General features: G+C 45.3%; 1 long non-coding RNA gene across 1 annotated transcript; it reads left to right on the top strand.

Moving 5' to 3' along the window:
- Positions 1-12,289: 12,289 nt before the first annotated feature.
- Positions 12,290-16,482, top strand: LOC122913756. Its single transcript, XR_006385734.1, has 4 exons — positions 12,290-12,585; positions 12,742-12,833; positions 14,339-14,436; positions 16,414-16,482. It is a non-coding gene; the product is annotated as an uncharacterized LOC122913756 (long non-coding RNA).
- Positions 16,483-18,956: the final 2,474 nt, after the last annotated feature.

Raw genomic sequence — 18,956 nt, 5'->3', positions numbered from 1 at the left:
AGAAAGGCCAACAAGAATGAAGACAGCTAGACTTGCCCCCCACACACACACCCTCTGCCAAACCTAGCCTCCACAGCTAGGCAGCTGTTCCTCTCCTCTGAGATTTAATCCTGGGCACAGTTGAACCTGAGAACACTCTGATGGGATGTCACAAGACAAAGCCGAGGGCAGTGTCAAGTGTGGAATTGAAAGTGGAGATTAAGTGGAAGTTCATACAAATTGCAGAGACCCCTTCCACCCTCACCCCTTGGCTCCTAGAATACAATAAGAAGATTCCTTTCGGAGAAACTCACTAGTTTGAGAGATCTACAGAGTGACATTTGGTGGCTTCCCCATGTTCACCCTGCAGTGAAATCCTTCAATCAAAAGCATCTGAAAAGATTTATAATGCCTTGCTTAACAGTTGAATATGAGTGGATAGTCAAGGGCCATCAGCCATTTTCGGAAAGCCTTAACACAATAAAGACCAAAACAAATAGGGAAAAATCAGAGGAAGAGATAAAGCAGAAGAAAAGCAACCCAAAAAGACCCCTGAGAACTTAAGAGAGATGATACTATATCCTTGAAGACAAACATAGGATACTATTTAAAAAGGAACATTAAGAGAAGAATTCTAAAAATTACAAATGTGAGGCTATGCTAAAATCAGTAAGAAATAGCTTAAGAAGAAACCCGATATTTATTTACATACCCTCAAAGTATCTACTCTAAAACATTTACTAATCACAAAGAGAAAAGCAGTTATTTGACGTGAAGAAAGCTGGCACACAGCACCTTAACCAAGTGATCAAATTCATCACTAACAGTAAGTAACACGTACCCTTGAAATGATGCATTGGAAAGAGCACATCACTTCTGCTGGATTCCCCAAAATTTATAACCTGATCTAAACATGAGAAAATACCAGACCCAAATTGGTTGGCATTCTACCAAACCACTGACCAGTATTCATCAAAAGTTGTCAGGGTCATAAAAGACGAAAGACTGAAGAACTGTCACAGATTGGGGTTGGGGGGTGGGGGACAACAAAGGAGGAATGACCGCTAAATGCCATTTGGGAATCTGGATTGGATCCTGGAACAGAAAAAGGAAATGTCCTTTTTCCTTGTCACCAGTGGAAAAATTGGTGCCATTCAAATAAAGTCTGTACATAATAGCACTTTTGCAATGTTAATTCTTTGGTTTTTATAATTTTACGTTGGTTATGCAAGATGTCTACATTAGAGGAAGCTGGTGAAGAGTATATGGGAACTTTGTATTATCTTTGTAAGTCTTTGTAAACCCAAGACTATTTCAAAATAAGTTTTTTGGTTGGGTCCTTTTTTTGTTTCGCTTTTTTTTTAATGAGAGCAGAAATAAAAAGGGAAGCAATAGTGGGGTTGGAAAAATAAAAATGAAGAAATGCTCCCACAAGATAGAACTAAAAGGAAAAGGTGGAAAGTGAGAGGTATATACAGAGAGATACCCAACTCAGTAGGAGATCTGGAAGTGAACTCTGAAGAAACCATCACAGAAATAATACAAGAAAACATCCCAGAACTCATGATTATTATGTTTGAGCTGGAAAGGGCGCCCGAATGCTCAGCAGCATAAGGAAAAAGGACTCCCACCTCTATCCTTGTGGAATTTCAGAACAGAAGAGATAAGAATAAAGTCCAAGACCTCAGACCATGGCAACACTTTGATTACCCTGAAATTAGCGTGAAACATTAAAAAATGCCCATATCTGGCCCTACCACAGATCAGTGAAAACAGAATCTTTTTTTCAGGGGAACCTGGCTCATGATGACCGTTGAGAACCACTCTCCTGACAGCTTCCAAAGAGAAAAAGTAGATCATTTACAAAGAATCAGGAAATCCGTGTCTGTGAACAGTAGCACCGTAGACGTGAACACAGCGCAATATGCCTTCCAAAGGAATGTGTCTTCTAACCTACAGTTCAGGACACTTAGGTAATCTTTGGTTCATGAGAAGAATTACCACCTCGAAGTCTACTCAGAGGTGTGGACTTTTTCTCAAGACTATTTTAAAAAGTGAGTGCACCAGTCTTACGTATTTGCTATCCCTGTTCCTTCCAAGCTCTCCTTTCTTAAACACATTCTTTATTCAAGAACTGCGAAGTTAAAAAAAAAAAAAAACTGCAAAGTTTTCATTAGCTTCTATGATTTGACCCGATACCACCTATCAGATTTTATTACCTAGATATTCTGCTCTCAGCCAGCCATACCCCTACTGTCTCCTCCATGCCCTTCCCTACCTTTTGTATCCTTGAAAGTTCATTTCCATGAGCCAGAATATCCATCTCCCACCCTATTCCTATTGCCAGATGGGTTCTGTCATGAGTTTTGATTCCTGTTGACTGGCCTGGGTTGCAAGAGCACTGTTTGGTCTGAGCTCTGTGGGCAGGGGAGCCATGGTTAGTGATGCCTGCCACGGACACACAAGTGGCAGTGGATGGGCAGCATATTTACCGCGTTGGCCTAGATGAATCATTCCTGGATTGCAGTCAAATGCTAGGTCTCACTTTCTCTATGAAACTTCAAATTACTCCCCACCCCCCCCTACCCCCACCCATTGAATTCTCCCTTGTCTGAGTGCCTGTCACATGTATGGCAATTTTTATTCTTTGGTGCAGGACTAGTTCCTGTGTGAATTGTCTCAGCTAGACTAGAGTGTCCTTGAGCGCGGGGATTGGGCAGTGTACTTCGTTACTTCCTTCCTTGGTGCAATGTTCTACACACAGTAGGTGCTCAGAACACATGTAGTAGGTTGGAGGAGTTATAGTCATCCCCAACCCTGCCCCCTCATCCATGGTTTCCCTTTCCGCGGGTTCATTTACCCATGGTCAGCTGCGGTCCGGAAGCAGATGATCCTGCTTCTGAGGTGGGGTCAGAAGGTCAGTCATAACCTAACTCTGTGTCGCCATGACTCTGTCCTCCACCTCACTTCATCTTGTCATGTAGGGATTTTATCATCTCACATCATTACAAGAAGAAGGGTGTGTAAAGTACAATAAGGTATTTTGAGAGACCCCATTCCCATAATTTTTATTACAGTTGATTGTTAAAATTGCCTTTTTAAATTAGCTATTATTGTTGTTAATTAAACTATATCATAGGTAGGTATGTATAGGAAAAAAACATATAGGGTTTGGCCATTATCTGCAGTTTCAGGCATGCTCTGGGGAATCTTGAAACTTAGTTGCCAGGAAGGGGGAACTACTGTGTGGGGAAGTAGAAAATGTGCCCTCTGCTGGTGTGGCAGAAAAGAGCATTCTTCTTAAAATCTACAACCTTGGTCTGACCTTTGTCAAGCAAACTAATGGGCTTGGTTATATCATTTGGGATCCTCACTAGAAGATCTGTATTTCCTACATTGACTCTACTGGGTTTTGGCATTGTGAAATACTCAAATTCTTTTCAAAAGGCCTAACCTAGGGGGTGCCTGGGTGGCCAAGTCGGTTAAGCATCGGCTCTTGGTTTTGGCTCAGGTCATGATCTAAGGGTCGTCAGATCGAGCCCCGCCTCCAGCTCTGCGCTTAATGGGGAGTCTGCTTGGGATTTTCTTCCTCTTCCTCTGTCCCTACCCCACTTGTGTGAGCACACATGTGCTCTCACTGTCTCAAAAAAAAAAAAAAAAAAAAAAAGCCAAAAAGCAAGCTGGGGTAGTTTGGGATTATAAATAAAAGACACAGGGGTGCCTGGGTGAGTGGTCGATTGTCTGCCTTTGGCTCAGGTCATGATCTCTGGGCCCTGGGATCAAGCCTCCCTGCTCAGTGGGGAGTCTGCTTCTCCCTCTCTCTCTCCCCCTCCCCGCTTTCATGCTCATGATCTCTCTCTCTTTCGCTCAAATATATAAAATCTTTAAAAAAAAAAAAAAAGACACATTCCCAGTTGACCTACAAAGGAATAGTGAAATATATATGCTTCATATGTCATTTTTGAGAAAGAACTAGAATTCTAACAAGAATGAACATTGGAACTTCCAGGGATTATTGGAAGGCTGTAGGATATAGTGCTCGCTTCGGCAGCACATATACTAAAATTGGAAGGCTGTAGGATATAAAACACATTTAAAATGATTGATGATCTCAGGATATTACATTTTTACTTTAGTAAAAAAGAAGACATTTTCTGAAACGGGGAGTGGGAAGAGGTTAGGCCCGTTGGGCTCAAGTGTGTTTAATGTCCTTTCCCAAATTAGAATGCACATTTAGATATTATAATATTTGTGCTGGTATGTTGCCTTATAAATATAGTGGTAATTAAAATTAGAAACATTTATGAAAAAGTATCTTCAAGACTATTAGTTTTGTGGTATGTATTTTTCTGAAAGATGCTGGATTTTTTACTCTTCAATTGGAATTGCCCTTGTTTTCATTCTTCCTTGGTGCTGAGACCAGTATCAGTTGTGTTATTTATCCACTATGAATGATTCTTTAGAGACTCTTTTTTTCTTTACAAAATGTAAAATTATTGGGGTACATATATATAGATAAAATTTACATACATATCCAGTGTAATACCTTATGTTTGAAACCTATCCACTATTTGTCGTACCACCCACAGACAAACACATTTTACCATTTAACGCAAAAAATCTGACTATTGTACATCATTATTGTGATTGTTTTTCCCTGATACGTATCGCTTTCCAACCCAGATCTTCTTTGATGCTGGATTCCAGCACAGGTGTTCCCTGGTGTTCTGATACTATGTGCCTAGCACAGTGACAAAGGGGATGTCAGTATGTTACATTTCCAGCTACTTGATGCAAATGAAGATTAAGACATATATGTATGACTCATTTATATGGATATAGAGAATAGTCAAACGTCTAGGAGGACTGGATGTTGTATTATCAGGGTAAAGGAAGGAGTTGAAGTCCTTTGAGGAGCCGTGACTCACTCACCCGGTAGCATTTAAATTGCGTGCCCCGTGTGTGTGCTGGTCACCAGCATGTGATTTGTAATGAAGTGGGATTTGTCCCAAGTGTCTACGGAAACATTGTGTCTCGTGATTAACATACCTGGTAAGAGACACTATCCCAGTGACTTTTAAAATGATGTTTATGACTTAGTGCCCAAACAGGCAATTCAGAGAAGAAGGATCGCTGACGTTCAGAGGAGAGAGAGGGCAAGAGCTGCTCTGTTTATTTTGCCACGGTCAATTTACTCTTTCCTCACAGCAAGTTACTTACCTGTAACCTTGAATCTCCACCAGTACGTCCAGCCACAAACCTCCCCTGTTGACTTACAACCCTTGTTACCATTCAGCATTATAAAGCATGCTTATAGATGAGTTGGGCCCTACATTTTCCATGAGTATTCCATGGCGTTCCACAGGAGGCACTGGAGTGGACTTCTCAACCTCCACCTCACCCCATATGATAAGTCAAAGGCAAACTGGGCAATCTTGTCTCCTGGTCTGATTGGTTGCCCTGTGACCGAATCCTTACCAGTGGGTGGAGACGTCTGGAAGAAGTTTCTCCTCCAAAGAGAGAGTCACAGAAAGAGGTGCTGCATTGTCCTGTTACCAGCCAGAGAATGAGGCAAACACCAAGATGGCAGAGAGATGGAAAGAACATGGGACTTGGTTGACTCAAGGCGCTGATTCAATTAACCCTGAAGCTCACGCTACAGCAGGACTCCCATTTTTGTGGAGATCATAAATTTTCTTATTGTGTAAGCCGTTTGAGTTGAGTTTCTATTACTTGCAGCTGGAAGCATCCTCACTGATGAACTATTCTTAAGAAGAATGACTCATGGAGAAATAATCCTCCCAGCTTCTGATTAACCTTGGCCTCCAGAGATAATTGTCTGGGCCATCAGATATGTAAAAAATATGGAGGTCATCAGATTAAAATTATAGTTAGGGAGAGGGTTGGGATAGTGACCAGAAGGGAATTCTGAGAGGAGCTTCTGGAATGCTAGTGCTTTCTTTTTTTTTTCTTTTTTTTTTTTTGCTAGTGCTTTCTTGATCTGGATGTTGGTTATATGGGTGTGTGTACTTTAAGATAAATTCATCAAACTATGTGTGTGTGATTTGTATGCCTTTCTGCTCAGAAGTCCTTCTTCAATTTAAAAAGTTTACTGAAAAATACTACATTGTAACCTGGCTTCCAAACAAGCTATATCTTGACTGGATGGAAATGAATGCCATATTGTGGTCATTTTATGAGGCAGCCAAATTAAGCTAGGGACATGCTTGCTTTCATAGACTTCCAGAAGCTCACAGTAAAGACCTGCTGTCACTAGTGTGTGGCCAACCCCCTCTAATCTCAGCCAACATGTTTTCCTTTTTGGTTCAGATGGGAAAGCCTCAAACCTTGCAAATGAAGGACTGCATCATTTTTAGAATTCAGTCACAATAAAAACTAACAGATCAGAGTCAGTCGATGAAGGGCTTTGTCAAGTCACAGTCTCAGAGAGGCCTTTGAGTTCCAGGAGATCCACTCCAAGGAAACCACTGGGTTTGGAAGAATGCAGTCACGGACCTTATGTAGCTCAGGTTGCTGAAACCTTGAATTCATGGAGAAAGAGATGTAACGTGCTTTGCTAGGTGTTTGTTTTGTTTTGCTTTGCTTTTGTTTCGGTGGAAGAAGAATGTATGGGCTTTGGGGACCCAATAATCTGGAGAAGGACTTGACTCCTCTAGAAGAAAACTATTAAGCAAAGTTACCATAAATCACAGGTTGGGTGGAGAGTGGAACTGACCATGTGACGAGCAAGACGCTGAGAATACCATTCTTCATGAGGGAGAGGATTTGAGGAGGAATCCCATCATGAAACTAAATGAGTACGGTTGGTTGATCGTCAGGCCCTTGGAATTCAAATTCCTGAGGGATAAAACCTCCTGTGCTGTTTGAGCAGCCACACGGATCCACAGAACTGGAAGCACTAAAAGAATGTGGAGACCATACATTCCACCAAGCTTCTGGGTGCTCTCACGTCTCTATATCCTCATTACCGCCTTGTGAGGAAAGGAAGTTAGATCTGATCCTTGGAGAGACAGTGGCTAAGAATGCTCTTGAGTCACTGAGACCTGGGTTTGATTCCTGTCTCTGTCTTACTAGTGGAGGGCCGTTGTGCAGTCTATGTAGATGTCCAGGAGACATCTCATAGCATGGAGACATATATTTTTTAAGGTTTTATTTATTTAACTTGAGAGGGAGCACAGAGGGAGAGGGAAAAGCAGAATCCGTGCTGAGCAGGATGCTCAGTGCTGGGGGGTTCCATCCCAGGACCCTGAGATCATGACCTGAGCCAAAGGTAGATGCTTACCCGACTTAGCCACCTGACTGAGCCATACGTTGGAGATCTTTTTGATTGTCACCACTGGAGGAGTGCCCTTAGCATTTAGTGGGTAGAGGCCAGGGATACTGCTAATCATCCTACAATGCCTAGGACAGCCCCCCCACCACAAAGAATTGTTCAGTCCAAAATGTGAGTGGTGCCACTCTTGAGAAACCCTGTGTCCATCCTGTCTGATTCTCAGTCTTCATCTTTAAAATAGGGATATCGACATTATCTCATTGGGTTGTTAAAGGGTTGGTTAAATAACAGTTGCCATTGGATCACCTGTTCTTCCAGTGTCTCTTCCCTCTCTTTGAGGAGCTGCCCTCGTAGGACTCGGCATCACTACAGAATGAGATTTCCATGGGCCAACTGCCAGCAACCCATAGTCCCGTTTAGTTTCATGATGTTTGTCCCTAGCAGGCATTTTGCATAGTGTGACTCTGCCCCTTTGCCACAGTTGACTGGGTCAGGGGTGGACACTGAATCCAAGCTAAAGCAGTAGGATTTCTCTCTCTGGGGAGCTTATAATTGGCACTGAGAGTCCAGTCTGGCGGGTGTCTTGAATGGAAAAGATAAAAACCTGAGAGTTTTGGGTGGTCGTATCCTCACAGGTGGGCTGGGATGCAGTTTATAAGAAAAGAAAAGAATGCAACAATTATGGAGAGAAAGGCAGCCATGAGAGACTGAGCTCCCAGAGTCTGTGCCCTGGCTGCACCCTGCCCTTAGCTTCTGTAAGTCATTTTCGCGCGCTTGTAAGACTTTCTGCTGAGCTTGCCTTCAGTTATGTGGGGTTTTTTTTTTTATGCCCAAGGGACACAAAATAACCACTGTTACCATATGTAATAGCACTTAGCATGGTGCTTAGAAATAGGAAGACCTGGATAAGTGTCAGTTATTATTATCCCATATTAGAAAAAAATTGAGGCAGAGAGATTAAATAATTTGTCTAGTGCCACATAGCTCTCAACACGGTCAAGTTGATCTGGAATCTTCTGTCTGGGTCTCCTGACATCTAGACTGAGGTCCTGTTCTGTCTGTCCTTTAAATGGTGAAATAAAATTTTCAGAATAGTGTGTGGGTCGGTCAGTTAAAAATAACTCCACGTGACCCTCTGTGTATCTCACCCAGGACAGGAACCACACAACAGGCTCCTGCTTGGAAGACCTTCCTGAGCCCCACCCCGCCACGTCTCTCTGCCAGAGGTAACCAATATCCTGTTTGCCATTGAAACGGTTTGTAATAGTTTTTCCACCTACATAATGCATCCCTAAACTACATGATTTTGTTTTACCTGCTCTGGAACTTTATGTAAGTGAAACGGCCCGTATTCTTTTGCAACTTTTTTTTTCCTGCACTGTTTGTGAGGTTCCTCTTTGCTGTTATGCAGAACTCTAATCCATTTGTTTTTTTCCCACCATGTTTACCCACGCTACTGGTAACGAGCATTAGGTTATTTCCGATGTTCCGCCTGTGATGTGGCTTTGAGCATCCTTGCTTGGATATCCTGGTGCAGGAGTGCCAGGATGTCTCGGGCAGGACGGGGAGGCATTCCCGCCGTGCACCTCTGGTGTCTGAGACCCCCTTTGCTCCCCATTCTTGTCGGTTTGGGGTCTTCTCCAGGCAGATGCCAACACCTGGGACCATAGGCGGAAGAGAGTGCAGAGCTGTGGAAAGCGGGACGTGGAAAGATTTAAAACAAAGTATCTTTCCTCAAAAACCTAAACATATAGGGTTACCACGTGGCGCAGAAATTTCCGTTCCAGGTACCCACCCAAGAGAAATGAAAATATGCGTTCACACAAAAACTTGTACATGAATGTTTGTGGCTGCATTTTTCATAATAGCCAAAAGCTGGAAACCTCCTTCAAGGCCGTCCAGCTGATGAAATAAGATGCAGTCTCTCTAGACAACGGGATTATTGATTATTCAGCATAAAGAGGAATGAAATGCTGCTGCATGTGGCAACAGGACACCAAGTGAAAGAAGCAGGCACAGAAAGACACATACTACGTAATTCCGCTTATGGGAAGTGTCCAATGTACAGAGAAGGCAAATGTACAGAGACAGAAAATAGACTGTGGTCTCCACTGGCTGGGGAAGGGGGACAGGGGGTGACCCTGATGGGCACAGGGTTTCTTTCTTTTTTTAATTTTTATTTTTTTTTATTTTTTAAAGATTTTATCTGTCAGAGAGAGAGAGGGAGCACAGGCAGACAGAATGGCAGGCAGAGGCAGAGGGAGAAGCAGGCTCCCTGCTGAGCAAGGAGCCCGATGTGGGACTCGATCCCAGGACGCTGGGATCATGACCTGAGCCGAAGGCAGCTGCTTAACCCACTGAGCCACCCAGGCGTCCCGGGCACAGGGTTTCTTACTGAAGTGATGAGGAAGTGTTTTGGAATGAGTGCCGATGGTCTTACATGCTTGTGAATGAAGTAAAAATCACTGAGTTAGAGACATTAGAAGGGTGAGTTTTGCGGTATCTGAATGCTATCTGAATAAGAATGTAAATAAAAACATAGTATCCTTATGCATTCATTTATTCAAAAGTCACTTATTAAGAACCTGATGTATGCCAGACATCCCTTAGCCCATAGGTGGGAGACGCCGGTCAGGGAGTTAGACTTGGCCCCTGTGTTCGTCAGAGCCATTGTCAGGTATCAGGTGACACACTGAAGACTGGGCACTGAGGAGAGTTTCATGAAGGGACTGTTTGCAGAAGTACGAGGGTGGCGAGATCCCTGGGGAAGGGGGGCATTTCAGGGTTGGCTACAGATGGCAGCCACGCCCCCCACCCCAGGCCTGGGAGGGCAAGGGGAGAAGGGCGGCGCTGGAATCCAGCAAGAACTGTAGGAGAAGGCGGAGGAGCTGTGGCAGGGAAGGGCCGCCCACCCACGGTCCCCTCTCCCGGCAGCTGCCGGCGGGTGAAGGGAGCTTGGGCAATGCAGACCTCATCGTCAGCCTCCTCAGGCCCGGAGGACCGAGGAGAAGGCTGCAGAGTGTCTCGGGAGAAGCCGATCGAGACTCTCGGTCCTCATGGACTTGACATTAGAGTGGCGAGACGTACAGAAAAATAAAAGTTACAGAATGTGAGACGCAAACAGGCTGACACGAGAGAGAGCATCTCGGTGTGTGGGTGTGGGGGGGTGGGGGGTATGACGACACTGGATTTCGTGCCTGGGAAGGTCTCTGCAAGGAGAAGGAGGAGGTGCTGTTGAGCTGCGACCCGAAGGACGCGCTGCTGGGTGAGGAAGGGGCTGGGTATGGAGACAGGGGAGCCTGTCTTCTTCTGAGGAGCCTGATTCTTCTGAGGAGAACCAGATTTAGGAAAGGACCTCAAGAATCCCCCCGGATGTATTAAAGATAGAACGTATACAAACATCCAAAAATAACAGCAGTCTGAGTGTGAGTCCATGGGACTCAGCGGAGAGGCCCGGGCTGTGGGCTGACACCCAGGGCCTGCCTCTCTGAAGCCGGGGCGTGTGTGGACTGCGCCCTCCCTGGAGGTTACACCGCGGGCTGGCACGGCACCCTGGCTCGGGGCCTGCCGTCTGCCCGCGGCTCTCCTCCCAGCGTTTATCGGGACTTCTGCCACGTCCCAGGTTCTCCCTTCACAGAGGCAAGAAGGGCCAGGGGAAGGGAGTGTCCTTTCTGCACACCAGATGGGACACATCGCCTTGAAGAGGCAGGAGCGCCAGTCCAGTAGCTGGGATGGCCACAGGTAGGCCTGTCAACCTTGAAGGGTCCAAAACCGACCTAGAAAAGCACCCAGGCCTGTGACTAATAGGTCATGCGTCGGAGCACCCAGAGGGCAAAGCAGACCCAGCATCCTCCCTGGAGCCCCATCGAGACCTCATCAGAGAACGGAGTCTATAACTAGCGCCTTCTTCCTGACTCAGTGGGCTTTGGGGCATCAGCCAGAGTCCACCTTCGGGTGCTTCTAGCCCGCACAGGTTGGTACATCCCTGTATCCCGTATTTCCTTCCATCGAGGTCTCTCCCCTCTGGCTCCTTGCCCAGCCAGTTGCCCACAGACTGCAAAACAAAGGCTCACTGACTTCCCCAGAGACCTGGGCTTAAGGGATGGGCCTTGAGCAGGCTGGGCGGATGCTCTGTTGATTTTTTTTTCCAAGTGCAGAGAATGTGACAGCCAATTCCTGTTGGAAATGGCTGTTGTTTTCTTTGGAGCACAAAGCACTTTTCCTTTCTCGTGATTGTTCCAGTTCAGGTCATGTTTAGGATGGAGATGATTCTTTAACTTAATTGCATGCCTTCTTGATCTGTGCCTCTTAAACTTTTGGGACACAGATCCTACTGCAAGCCTGATAAAAAAAAAAAAACCATAGACCCTCTCCCTAAAACACACACGCATGTGTGCGCACCTGTCCCAATTTAACATTTAATATCAATCCTAGCAGGGGAAGATCCCTTGATTAAGGAGGGTGAGTCCCTCCTACTCCCCCCACCACACCTCCACCCACGCTCTCTTTTCAGTCTGGATCTTAAAATTCCCTTTCTTTAGCATTCTCAGGGGCCAGTATTTCTTGCCCGGCTTCTGCCTGAATTAATCCCATGTGTCCAGCCGCTGAGGAGCAGGGGCCTTCTCTAGCTTCAAGCTGCCTCTTGCTTGAAGCCCTAGTCCGGTAGCTCTCCAGTCTTTCAGGCAGCAGAGTATCCCAGTGGGATTCGTCAAACTTTTGTCTCATCCATGCCTAGTTATTACGGAAGGGCCAGACTGCAGGAGTCTGTGCAGATTCTGGACGAGGTGGCACAGCTTTGGATGAGACTAGGGAGACAGGCGTTGTCTGGTTTTGTTAAATTCCAGAAGCAAGTCACTTTGCCAAAATTGCCAAAAATAAAAGGACTGTCTAGACACTTACATATTAGGAGCTCTCCTCTGAAGAGAGACCATCCTGAAGATCATTGATTTATGCTTCAAGGGTGAGACAAAAGGGTTCGTTTATGTAACAAACGCGAATCGCGCACCTGCCGCGGGCCAGGCGGTGTTCTAGGCACCTGGGGTCGGAGCCAGGCGGGAGGAGGCGCATGGTGAATAAGACAGACAAGGTACCAGAGAATTCTAGGCGGTGACAAGTGTGAGGATGAAAATAAGTACCACAAAGTGAAAGACGTGACGGTGGCGCCTCCATGATCAGAGAAGATTTCTCTGAGCAGGTGGCCCTGAAGCCGAAGCCTGAATATTGAAAGGGAAGCATCCATCAGGAGGAAGAGACTCCAGGTGGAGGGAACAGCTGCTGCAGGGCCTTGAGGCTGGAACAAACAGGCGTGCGGGGTGGGGAGAAGAGAAGCGCTCGTGGATGGCGCAGTCCGGCGGTGGGGAGGGAGGAGGAGGAAGGGGAGAGGCAGGCGGTGGGCAGATCGCTGCGGGCTTTGCGTGGAAAGAGCACGGAGAGGCTAGAGCTGGCGTCTGGTGTGATCTCCTTTGCAGTTGTAGAACTGGCCGCCTGGAGAGAAGCGTGTTTTGAGAGAGCAAGAGCAGAAGTGGAGGCCACATGAGGCCCAGGCCGATGAGGGGTCCAGGTGAGTGGGGGATGGTGGCTCAGACCTATTGGGGTGCCGCGGTCGGAGCGAGGAGGACTGTTTTCCAAGTGAACACACGTGGTGCATACTGTGTTAGAATGCATGGCGGTTAAGACCCCATGGAAACTTCCCCTTAATACATTTGAGAAGGGCCAAGGTTATGATGTTCTTGCCAGTCCAAGGTTTCCTGTTCATCCCCTTCCAGGAAAAACAATAACAAAGATACAAATCCTCCTTAAGAGAAAGTTGCTTGGCTGTTCTTGTCTCTGCAGAATGTTAGTTTCCTTGGCAGGCAAGAGGACGAAAGGAGAGGTGATAGGTATTAAGTGCCAACTGCATACCTTGATCTCACGTAATCCCACAATAACCCTGCAAGGCTTTGGATGTTAGCCTCACTTTTTTTTTTCTTTTACTTTTTCTTTTTCTTTCTCTCTCTCTCTCTCTCTTTTTTTTTTTTTTTGAGATGAGGAAACCAAAGTTCAGAGAGGTTAGGTAAATTGCCCAAGGTCACACAGCTAATAAGGGACAGAGCTGGGATCCAAACCCAAGTCTGTGTGACTCCAGTACTTTCCACATCAGCCCTGGCCATTGAGACCAGGTGAGTGCGCTGAGGAGCCTGAAGGACCCCGAGACTCCCAGGGTTTTTCACTACTCCTGGGATGAAAGCTGGTCTCTGTTGGGGGTCTGCTGACTTTTCCAGACCACGGGGGTGTACTGAATGCAGTGATGTTTAAGAATAGTGTTTTAAGACAGTCCCTGATGGTCAGAAGATTAATGATGCCAGAGAATCTAATAAAGAAAGAAGAAGTTTTGGTCTTGAGTCAAACAGGCTCATTAGCAGTAAATCAATTTGGGTGAAATCAATTAGGGCTAACAGGAAGGTAGAACCTATGCTCTCCATCTTGCCCCTTTTGCAGTCAAACTGGAGGTGTTACCTGTGTGTCACGGAGACATCTTCACAAAGACCTTAATGACAAAGGAATTCTGTGCTGTAAATCCTGCCTCTGGTGCTCTGTGGCCAATTTCTTGGTAGAGGGACTCTAGAGGGTTCTGGAGGGCTCTGAGCTTTCCAGCAAGGCCCTGCACTTGGGCTTGGGCCTCCAGCAGCCTAAGGACTGTGTGTATCACCTAAGACTCCTGTCTTGGGCCTTTCAGAGCAACCCAGAACAGACTGGGCCCGGCACGTTCCACCTGGCCTGGCTTCCTGGGACTGGGCCAGAGAAAGGCTGGGGTGACATTCCCAGGGCCTGCCTGTAGGAAGAGCCAGCCCATCACACCCGGGGTCACACCCAGGCTGACAAAGAGCAACAGGACCCTGTGACCCTCTCTGTGGCGGTTTTAGCTCTCTGGTGGGTGCTACCTACTGGGTAGCTCCATGGAGGTGGCTTGCATGGCTGCAAGCTCCGTGGAGAGAGGACTCGGTCTCTTTTTCATTTCTTAGTACTTACGCTGTGCTCATGTGAATTCATGGAGGTTGACTGACAGATACCGTCTCTATCCTCCAGGCTTTAACATTTCAGCAGGAGTTACAAGCCCATCAGGAAGAAACCAAGGCATTAAGAAGGTGCATTTCGGAATCTCATGGAGCCAGCTGCCAGCACAGGTAAGTTGGAAGGGTTCAATGAGATGATATGCTTGGCAGCATTCTCAGACATAGTGACCATCGGAGCGAGTACTGAGTGCCTTCTACAGCCACCACAAAGCATTGCATGGTACTTCATGTTTCTGTGGGAATTTCTATATTTTTTTGACTGTGGCCCACGCCACAACCTTATGATGCGTGTGTATCTTTAAATGTAGCAGAAACATACATTTCATGAAGTAATACCCTTACTGTGTATGATGAATTCTGATGGTCTGTGTTCTATTCACTTTTGTTGAAAAAAAGCCCTGAAGGGACAAGGGGAACTTTTGGGGGTCATGGACAAGTTCTGTATTTGGATGAGCGTGATGGTGGCACAGCGTGTCTTGGCCAAAAATCACTGAACTCCGCCTTGCAATGGTTGCATTTCATTGCACGTCAGTTAGATCTCAATAGATTTGCAACCCCCTAAATCGATTTCTTATTGAGAGTGCCGAATCCTAACCACTAGACCACGAAGGATAAATTAGTTTTTTATTGAGATGCAATTCATGTTTCATAACATTCACCCTTTTAAAATGGTATTTAGTATACTCACAGAGCAACTGCCACCACAGTCCAATTGCAGAACATTTTCACTCCAAAAAGAAGCCCCGTACCCATTAAGAGCCTCTTCCCGTCCCCCCAACCCTAGTCCCTGGCAACCACTAATCTACTTTCTGTCTCTGTGGATTTGCTGGTCTCAGTCTTGTGTGGCCAGGAGAATAGCCTTTGAAGCTACATCAGTTACTGGGCCTTTCGGGGAGGGGACATACCGCTCCCCACAACTGGGATTTCTCTATTTGGTCCTGGTCCTGGGTGGTGAATTCCAAGAGCACCAGAGACACTTGTGGATGACTCACACTGTATGTCCTCACGTCCTTCCTATACTGACTCCAGGCCCATTCAGTCCTCTACGAAAGCCCCTTATTCACTCCCCAACGTAATAAAGATAGGGACCATGATGCACCCAGCAAAAAAGTAGGGAATGGACTCTCCAAGGTCAACGTGACAAACCCATTGCAAAAATGCAAAGACATAAGAAAGGTTCAGAAAGGTGTCCCACGAGGTGGGAGGTTGGGATTGGATTTGGAACTGAACTTGGACAAGAGGACTAGGTTAATGGGCTGTTACTGGCCTCCTGAAGGACAGGGGGCCTGGAAGTGACTCCTGCCCCGTGTCCCCGCCTCTTTCCTACACCAAGGCTCCACCCATACTGTGGAAACACTCCACACTCCCTTCACCCACAGTGCCTTGGAAAGGTGTGCACAAAGAGACACCTGAGGAAGGGAGAGGGCCAGATGCAAAGGGGACGGGTCTGCAAGGTCAGTGGGGCAAACCCACATGGAAACCTCCACAGCTGGCCAATGATTGGCACCAGCTCTGCAATCACCTGGGATGGGTCTGACACAAGGGCCTTCAAAAGAGACATCGAGTGTTAGCAAGGGCCCCTGCAGAGGTGAGGGGGCAGTGGGACATCCTGGAGGTTTAGAAGCCCTCTTTCTAGCTCTTATTAACAGGGCGGGAGCTAGGACTCTGGTGATGTTTAAGGAATGAGTGCACACTTTTTCATTCCATTCTTTATTTATACAATAAAGTTATCATATGGGATTGTCTATAACAGACTCCAGTCTGGAAGGAGTCTCACTAACCTGCCAATAACCTTCAGGGGAAGGAATTTCACTGCCTACTATTTTTTTACCGATGGTGTGCTATTAAAAAGATGTATTTTAAATTCACTGTTTTTAAAGATTTTATTTATTTGACAGACAGAGATCACAAGTAGGCAGGGAGGCAGGCAGAGAGAAACAGGGGGAAGCAGGCTCCCCACTGAGCAGAGAGCCCGATGCGAGGCTCCATCCCAGGACCCTGAGATCATGATTTGAGCCGAAGGCAGAGGCTTAACTCACTGAGCCACCCAGGTACCCCTAAATTTATTTTTTATCTATTTTTAAATAGGTGATGCATTCACATAGGAAATTTTCCCATTCTTTTCCTCATCTGCAGACACCCACTCCCCATGCTATAGGTAAGTAATGTTTCTAATTTCTTATATATCCTTCCAAAAATTTCTCTATGCATATATAAGTAAATTTACATACATATACACATATATACTTTTTTTTAATTTAAGAAAGAGAGTATGTGTGAGCAGAGGCATGGAGGGGCAGAGGGAAAGGAAGACAGAATCTTAAGCAGGCTCCATGCTGAGCGCACAGCCTGACACAGGGCTTAAACTAAGCCACTCAGGCACCCCTATATAAAGATTCTTTTTTTTTTTTTTAAATTTTATTTATTTATTTAACACAGAGAGAGATCACAAGTAGGCAGAGAGGCAGGCAGAGAGAGAGAGGAGGAAGCAGGCTCTCTGCTCAGCAGGGGCTGAGATGCGGGGCTTGATCCCAGGACCCCGAGACCATGACCTGAGCCAAAAGCAGAGGTTTTAACCCACTGAGCCACCCAGACGCCCTTATATAAAGATTCTTAATACAACTCTTTTTAGCTCCATCTCCAGGAAGGAAATTTGAATTCAAACCAATGACCTAAGGTGCCTGGATGGCTCAGTTGTTAAGCATCTGCCTTTGGCTCAGGTCATGATCCTGGGGTTCTGGGATCCGGCCATGCCTTGGGCTCCCCGCTCAGCGGGGAAGCCTGCTTCTCCCTCTTCCACTCCCCCTGCTTGTGTTCCCTCTCTCGCTGTCTCTCTCTCCCTCTGTGTCAAATAAGTAAATAAAATCTTAAAAAAAAGGGGGGGGTTCAAACCAATGACCCGACATAAGCGCTCTGGAGATTTCCCATAATCAAATATCCCCAGGTGGCTAGTGGAAATGAGGTGTAGCCCTCCAAAGGGAAGACGCTTTTAAACATAATAAATGTAAAAGAGTCCATGATAAATGCTCTATAAAGGGGCCAAGAAATATAAGAAGGAAAATTCCCCCACATCTCTCCACCTGAAAACAACAATAATTAACATCAGTTGAACATTATTCTGGACTAGTGACATCTTTTTTTTTAAAGATTTTATTTATTTGAGAGAGAGGCAGAGAGAGAGAGCATGAGAGGCGAGAAGGTCAGAGGCAGAAGCAGACTCCCCATGGAGCTGGGAGCCCGATGTGGGACTTGATCCTAGGACTCCGGGACCATGACCTGAGCTGAAGGCAGTTGCTCAACCAACTGAGCCACCCAGGCACCCTGGACTAGTGACATCTTCTAGCACTTAGTGTGTTGATGGACGTGTTTTCTGAACTACTGTCATGACTGTTCGTTACATTGAAATATGCTTGAAATGTGGCTTGGGCAGTTGACCTGAATCATTTATTTTATTTTAACTAATTTAAACTTAAATATACATGGCCACACGTTTCTAGTGCCTGCTGTGATGGACAGCACAGTTCTACACCCTGTTCAGTGTGTACGTGTGAGTGGAAAGGTGTAAAGAAGGGCTGCGGTGCCAACCACCTTAGTTGCCCAAACACATAAGTGTGATTACTGGTTGATCTAGTAATTCTACCTCTAGGAATTGTCTAAAAAAAATGGTGATGACTCTGTTCAAAATCTAGCTCCGAGAGTGTTTATTAATGAAAAACCGGAACGCTGTAGGGAAGTATTTACTGACGTGGGAATATGTTCACAACTCTGTTGCAGGAAAGGCAGGTTACAAAGCAGGATGAGCTTATTCAAATATAAATTAAATATAAAATATAAATATATGTAAATAAATATAAAATTTAAATATAAATACATGTAACTTAGGTGTATTTCAAATTACTCATATATGGCAGGCACACAACACATACTTTTCTATGAAGGAGTATATGTTAATAAGAGCTCTGGGTGCTGAAATTATATTTTATATTCTTCTGCTCCCTTATTATACTTTCTAACTTTCTATGGTGAACACATACACTTCTGTAATAAGAAAAAAAATATTGAAGAGGGACGTCTGGTTGACTCGGTCCTAAGATCATGCAACTCTTGATCTCATGAGTTTGAGACCTACAATGGATGTAGAGATTACTTTAAAAAATAAATAAATACTGATAATACATTATATGTTAATAAAAATTAAAAAATTAAAAAATAATAAACTATGGATACCAAAAAAAATAAATAAAATATTTACTAAAGAAAGAAATATAGTTGCTAGGTCATAGTATTTCAGAGCTGGAAGGAGCTTTGGAGACAGGCACACACAGGGAGTTAAAGGTAGAAACTTTAAAAAAAAAAAAAGGTAGAAACTTAGGTTTCCTGACTACACACAAACATCTTCTAGAGCCAAGGAGAAAAGGTTGCTGGACTGTGTCCTGTTCTGGGTTATCCTGGCCAGGACAGACTCTCTCAGTGTGGCAATTCAGTAGTGGATTTAGAGAGGAAAAAACAAAGAGTATTAATGCTCCTCGACAAGTATAAAACATCCTAAGAAAATCTCTCTAACAAATTATGGGCATCACAATCTCTGCTCCGGCTGGGCCTGCCTCCCCCACGTTGTGCTCTCTGTTGTG

This window comes from Neovison vison, chromosome 7, assembly GCF_020171115.1.
Source record: "Neovison vison isolate M4711 chromosome 7, ASM_NN_V1, whole genome shotgun sequence".
In the NCBI taxonomy this organism is placed as follows: domain Eukaryota; kingdom Metazoa; phylum Chordata; class Mammalia; order Carnivora; family Mustelidae; genus Neogale; species Neogale vison.
This window is presented reverse-complemented; position numbering and strand designations above follow the sequence as displayed.